Source organism: Egretta garzetta, unplaced genomic scaffold (assembly GCF_000687185.1).
Source record: "Egretta garzetta isolate BGI_Z169 unplaced genomic scaffold, ASM68718v1 scaffold383, whole genome shotgun sequence".
In the NCBI taxonomy this organism is placed as follows: domain Eukaryota; kingdom Metazoa; phylum Chordata; class Aves; order Pelecaniformes; family Ardeidae; genus Egretta; species Egretta garzetta.
Window position 1 is genome coordinate 1,437,988 of NW_009259100.1, and position 5,814 is coordinate 1,443,801.

Below are 5,814 nucleotides of genomic sequence, written 5' to 3' on the forward strand. Positions count from 1 at the left end.
GAAAGAGCTTCAATCTATGAGATTATCAGATGAGGACTAGAATAAAAACAAGTGACATGGTGAAAAGAAGTACAAGGAAAGACACTAGGAAATATGCAGTCGGACAGTCTTTGTAAAGAAGCATCAGTCTTCAAAAACTAGGCAGGGGAGACTAGATTACATTAATTTTGCCATCACTCCAAATTGTAAGTGATTAACCACAGACTCCTACTGTTCTTGTGTCACGCAGAATCCCCGCTGCAGAGGAGGAGCACACTGATGCATCACCTCCACCCCTCTGCCAACAAACTCTTCTGAGACCAGTTTCTCCCTCAAAGCTGTTCTGGTGAGCACTCAGCAGAAAAAGAAATATCCTACCACTGGCCCAGGTGATAGTTTGAAAATGAGGTTTTCTTATATTGTAGGTTGAAATAGAGATCTTTTCCAGATACATAGTTGAAAGCATTGATTGTTTTGTTACTGTCCAGGAGTAAAAAAGGTAGTTTCTTACAGCTGAATAAAAGAATTCACAATTGGTATATAATAAAAAACACACTTGATAAAAAAATCTCAAGGAACTAAGACAAAAGGTGCCCACGTTATCTTAGAAGTCAGGTAAAACAGGAACTATTCCACCAAAATGCCTATTAACTGGGGGGGAAGTGTTTTCCAGTTTAACTCCTCCTTATAATAGAGTTTCAGAGGTAGGTGTATCAGTGAAAAAGGTTTGTGACTGACAGCTATGTACGCATGTGTTTTCAGGGGGCTGGCAAAGAACACATGGCCCCAAAGCATAAGGATGAGTGGGAAGTGGGAGAAACAAGGCTGCATTTTATTACCATTCAAAGGAAGTAAAACTACCTCTTGGCCTCCTTGCTCCAACGCAGCTTTATGATTCCTACAGGTTTCAAGCCCTTATCCGAAAGGCAGTGTTTTGAAACACAAGCAAAGCCTTTCTGCATTTTCGCCTTGCTGTACAAGTTCAGTTGATAATCATGAAAGAAAGCCCCTCCTGCATGGTATGAAACTAGTTGTACCAATTATATAGAGATGGGTGAATAGTCACTTCTTTGGTTCACTGCCAACCCAAAGGAAAACTTGAAACAAAACCAACCAAACAAAACCTTTGCTTTTCCTTCAACAGAACTACAAAAAAAAAAATTAAAATGTCTTTTCCTAATAAAGAATATTTCAGGTCAAACAGAACATTTCAGGCTGTTAGATCAAACTAAATTAAGTGTGGGTAGCCAAAGAGTGGGGCTAGGAAGCGAGTGGCCCACTCATGATATGGAAGGTCCAAGTTCAGATCCGAACCACCCATCCAAGGGGACATGTGCACCTAAGGACAGGGTGTTGACCACATGGTTACATGGGAATTTGGCTGTCTGTATAGAATACTTGCCATCACAAAGGTACCGTTTTGCTCAGTGGAGAGCTCACATAGGCGAGTGGGCTGCCCAGACACTATTTCATTTCTCGCAGATATTTATTTACACAGCTCAGAACATCAGTAGCAGAAGAGATGTCAGGAAGCAGCTCCCACGAGCACTGCTGTCCAGGACCTGGTCCTCTGGGGCTCTTCCACACCATATACAATGTAAGAGGCAACTATCCATACCACTACCCTGAGAGGTCTGGACTACAGATTCAGACTAGCCTCAAACAGGAGAGGAACTGGAATCCCCTCATCTAATGAATTATAAAAATAAATCACTGCCATCTCCTCTGGAGAACTATGAATATGGGTCTGAAATTTTCCCTTTCTCCAGCCAAAATGATCAAATTCATAACAGGTTCACTGTCCAGTTACCCAACAACTGAAGCTCCATTTGGGAGGCATGTTTACTGTTTTATATAAGCGAGTCCATCACCCTGTGAACCATGCTGTTCTTGCTGTTCCTCCTTCCGCCCTCCCAGAGGTCTGGCTGAGAAGCTGGCTTGCCTTGTCCCCATCCCCCTCAGCTAGATTAAAACAGATGGCAGAGGGACATGAAATAGGGAGCAAACACAGATGAGTAACTAATTTTCCAAAAGGAGGGGAAAAAAAAAAAAAAAAAAAAAAAAAAGAAAAACGAACCCAAGCCCTCAACTTCAGCACCAGAAGCAGCGAGGAATGCCTAATTACCTTCTGAACATCATTCTTCCGTATAAGCAAATGCAGCAGTTGCTACAGATATGACAACAAGCAGGGGAGGTATCCTCCAGGCAAGCTCGACAAGCAGCGTAGGACTACACTGCAGCCCAACAGTTGCAAGCAGAGAGCATGGTAAAGGCACCAAGGAGCACATCGAAAACTAACCCCACCTCTGTAGCCACCCTGCTTCCCAGGTGGGTTTTGCCAAGCGCTCTGCCTATGATTACCTGGCTGAGTTTAAAGCTAGCTCAAGCAGTACCTCCCCAGGAGCCACAGCAACACCTTTGAAATGCAGGAGGCAAAGGAGCTGCCCCTTGTGACAGAGGCACAGCGATCCCCGTTATGTGAGGCTGTCACATTTGGGCTTGAAGAGTCTGGTATTTTGCAGACTGGAAAACACAGAGCACTTAGTAATGCTCATGAAGTAACGAAGCAAAATCAAAGCCTTCTGGAGGGAGATGTGTCAAAGGACTTATAGCCAGCACACGCTGCAATTTATACAGCCTCAATAGGAAACATGAAGGTGAGTTAATTACACCAGGGAGACGAGGACAGGAGCTATTTCAGTGCTTCACTCTGCCCCCTTGCCAGAGATTACTGCCTTTGTTCTGGTCCCAATGGAGTCGGCGCTTATATCTCTCTTGTCAGCACCCAGTGGCACAGGGCAAGGTCGCCTTCCCTAGCACCTTGAGCAAACCCTCAGACTTTGCATTTCAGCTGCTTCAGTGGAAGCACTGCCTCCCTCCTGTGGATTTTGCTCCAGGAGCAATAATATGACAGGGCAGACATATGGGGTGGTAACTTTCCAGGCTAAGCCTGTCAGACTTTGTCATTTTAGCCGTTTGGGATTATATCTGTTGGCTGAAAGAATTTAAAGAGCCATCCAGAAAATTAAAGCAAACATCATCTTTGTTATGCCCGACACAAAATATACGGCAGGGACCTTTAGACTGGAAACGTGGCTAAAAAAAGCATCAGATGCAGGTTTACTGCGCAACTTCTGCGTCTTGCATTCGAGGCACAGAAATGGACTTTTTTTTGCCATTCTGTAAGAAATCAGAGCGCCTGTGCTCAGGCAATAAATGGATTGTATATCTCTAAGCTGGAGGCATGTATTGTCCGGGACACTCAGATTTGTTTCCTCCTGTGTTATACTGATATCCAGGGCATGCTGCAAAGCCTGCCTATTTACCCATGCTTGTCCTGGGGGGTGCTTGGGAAGCAAAATTCTGTATTATCTTTAGTTCCTATTAGTTCAATAGATTTATCTGTGATTTTGTAGTTACTTGTGGTCTGTGTTTCTAGAAATGGGTCTGTTATGACCTTCTACAAGGGGTAATGATAAATAACTCCAGTTAACCGAGCCTCAAGCAGCAAAACCTAAACAGCTTTTGAGTTACTCCTCCAGCTTACCCATACATTTCAAGTCCAGAGCGTGCTCAGTCTGGTGGACTGAGACAGTACCACCCAAAATAGGGAATCCAAAGCATTACTTCAGCATGCACATATGAATATTTGCTGACAGATGAAGAACTGGAAATAACCTCCTAGTTAAGCAGCAGATACAGGAAAAAAAAAAAAAGTTTTAAGCGTGCAGAAATGAAGACTGGTTAAGGAGAGCTGGCAACCTTGTGATTTCTGCTTTGCACTTCAAACTGCTGATAGGCATCTACTTTGCATTCCAGGAATGGCAGGTTTACAGCAGCTGCCTTCAGCTGGCAAGTAACTCCTCTTATAAACCTGCCAGTCACCCCTACCTTGTCCCAGGGGATGCACTGTGGCTTTAGCAGCCTCAGGAAGAATTATTGGTAGGAAAGAATTTAAGGACAGAGCATTAAGAATCAAGTGAAAATGCTCCACTCCTCTTCCTCACCTACTGGGACTCCAGTGTTCCCGCTCAAAAAAATACATATCCCCTACCAGATCCAGTAGAAGATCGCCCTCTTTAAATAGATTTTGTTTAATCCAAAGAGTATTATTTACGTCTACTCATATTTAACACAATACAACTAAGCTAATTGTCATTAGTACATCATGTGGTTGGTATCTGAAGGCATACAGCCACATCAGGAAGGATTTTTACAAGCTCATAAATAGCTGGTTTCAAAGCAATTTTATCTCCCAAGCAAGGCTGGTACTTATAACTACTTTATCCTTCTACGGTTATTTTAGACTTACCCCCAGTCAGCATCTGGTTGGCCTATACAAGAACAAGTGACAAAAACAGGGTAACTGACACCAAGCATAGAGTCTTCCCCTTCATCAGAAGACGACATTTGTAGGATCAGTTTCCACTGGAGCAAGCAGGCTGGGCCTTTCTAATGGGCTTACAGATCAGTTTGGCCAATAGAGCAAGGGACCCTGCTCGCAGGTGAAACCCTTCATCGTGTCAAAGCCAGCTGATGCCTGTTTGAGTGAGAGAGATGGGCAGGATCTGTCCGTGCCACTGGCACAATTTGGCATTTACTTAATGCCCAAAAGCTGTTATTGCTGTCTCTTTAAATACCCTTCATTCAATCAGTTGCTCAGTTTGTTTTCTAAATACTCTTTAAATTAAAGACACGTTTTGCTAAGGAACCCCCATGGAAAAAGCAAACAAAAACATCCCCCACCCCCAGTACACTCAGAAAACTTGTATTTAAAAGCGGTACTTAAAACTCTCATCAGCAAGTTTTCTTGCTGCTAGTGCTTAAAGCAATATAAAACAAACCAAGACCAAAAAATCAAGAGCAGTAGACTTCTGACACTTTAGTCTAAATTCAGGATTCCAAAGAGTAGGCTCGCCTTTCCCAAAGGCATTCCAAGCCGTGTTTCTCCAGCAACTGGTGTTTCATATTATTTTCTAGGTTTACTGAAAGGCAGAAGAGTGCCGTTTTCCAAACCTGGAAGGACAGACTAATGCTGTTGAACAATTGAGCAATTTTATTACTATCCTGTAAATCTCAGCCATAAATGGCTGGTTATGGGCTTAATAACATATACACATGCTCCTGCAAAACTGAGGAGCACAACAACATTCCCTTTTCTTTGAGCAGTCATTAGACAAATTTAATGTTTACTTTTGTGATAAGGCTGCACAGACATTTTCCCCCATGCCCTCTAAACAAGATCTGTAGGATGATATATGTGCTTTTACAGAAGGAAGAACTTACATTCTGGTCACCTTAACATGCCATATCTGGGAGGGAAGGAAAAAAGATTTGTAGAAGTGGCTAATTCCTCAGAAACAATAATGTTCATGAGTCCAATATACCAGACACGCTGTCTTAGGTGAACAGCAGCTTCCTTTGTTTACAGGGCTCTTGTTCAGCAATTGAAGGCTAATATTTTAACGCAATCAACTGAAATACCATACTTGTATTTTAATAGCAGTTAGAGATTAATTTACTGTGTTAAGATCTATAATGAAGATAAAGTACAAGACATTTTCACCAATCTTGAATTCAAGACAATGTAATGTAATACACAGAATCAAAGTTTCAAGTCTTTCAAAAGTTTCCCAACAGCAGCTGCATATTGGAAAGGTAATAATAAAAACCAACACGTCCAACTGCAGCAAGAGCAACTTCCATGCAACAAGAAATATTAGTGATAAGCTGGTAGATTCAGCTTAGCCCTTCAAGAAGGGCACTGAGTTGCCAGTTCCACAAAAGTAGCCTTAAAAACAGCTGGACTGTAAGAATTTCTTTGCAAGTGGTTAC

General features: G+C 42.5%; 1 protein-coding gene across 9 annotated transcripts in view; it reads left to right on the forward strand.

Moving 5' to 3' along the window:
- Positions 1-5,814, forward strand: part of HTR1F (5-hydroxytryptamine receptor 1F) — a 118,772-nt gene that overhangs the window by 106,011 nt on the left and 6,947 nt on the right. For 6 of the 9 annotated variants that reach the window (XR_004841505.1, XM_035890757.1, XM_035890759.1 and 3 more), the window contains one exon: positions 230-325. The exons of 2 other annotated variants lie outside the window; for them this stretch is intronic. The gene's annotated coding sequence lies outside the window, so the exon portion shown is untranslated. Of the gene's footprint in view, positions 1-229; positions 369-5,814 lie in introns of all 9 variants that reach the window. One more of the 9 variants, XM_035890756.1, reaches the window with a different exon arrangement.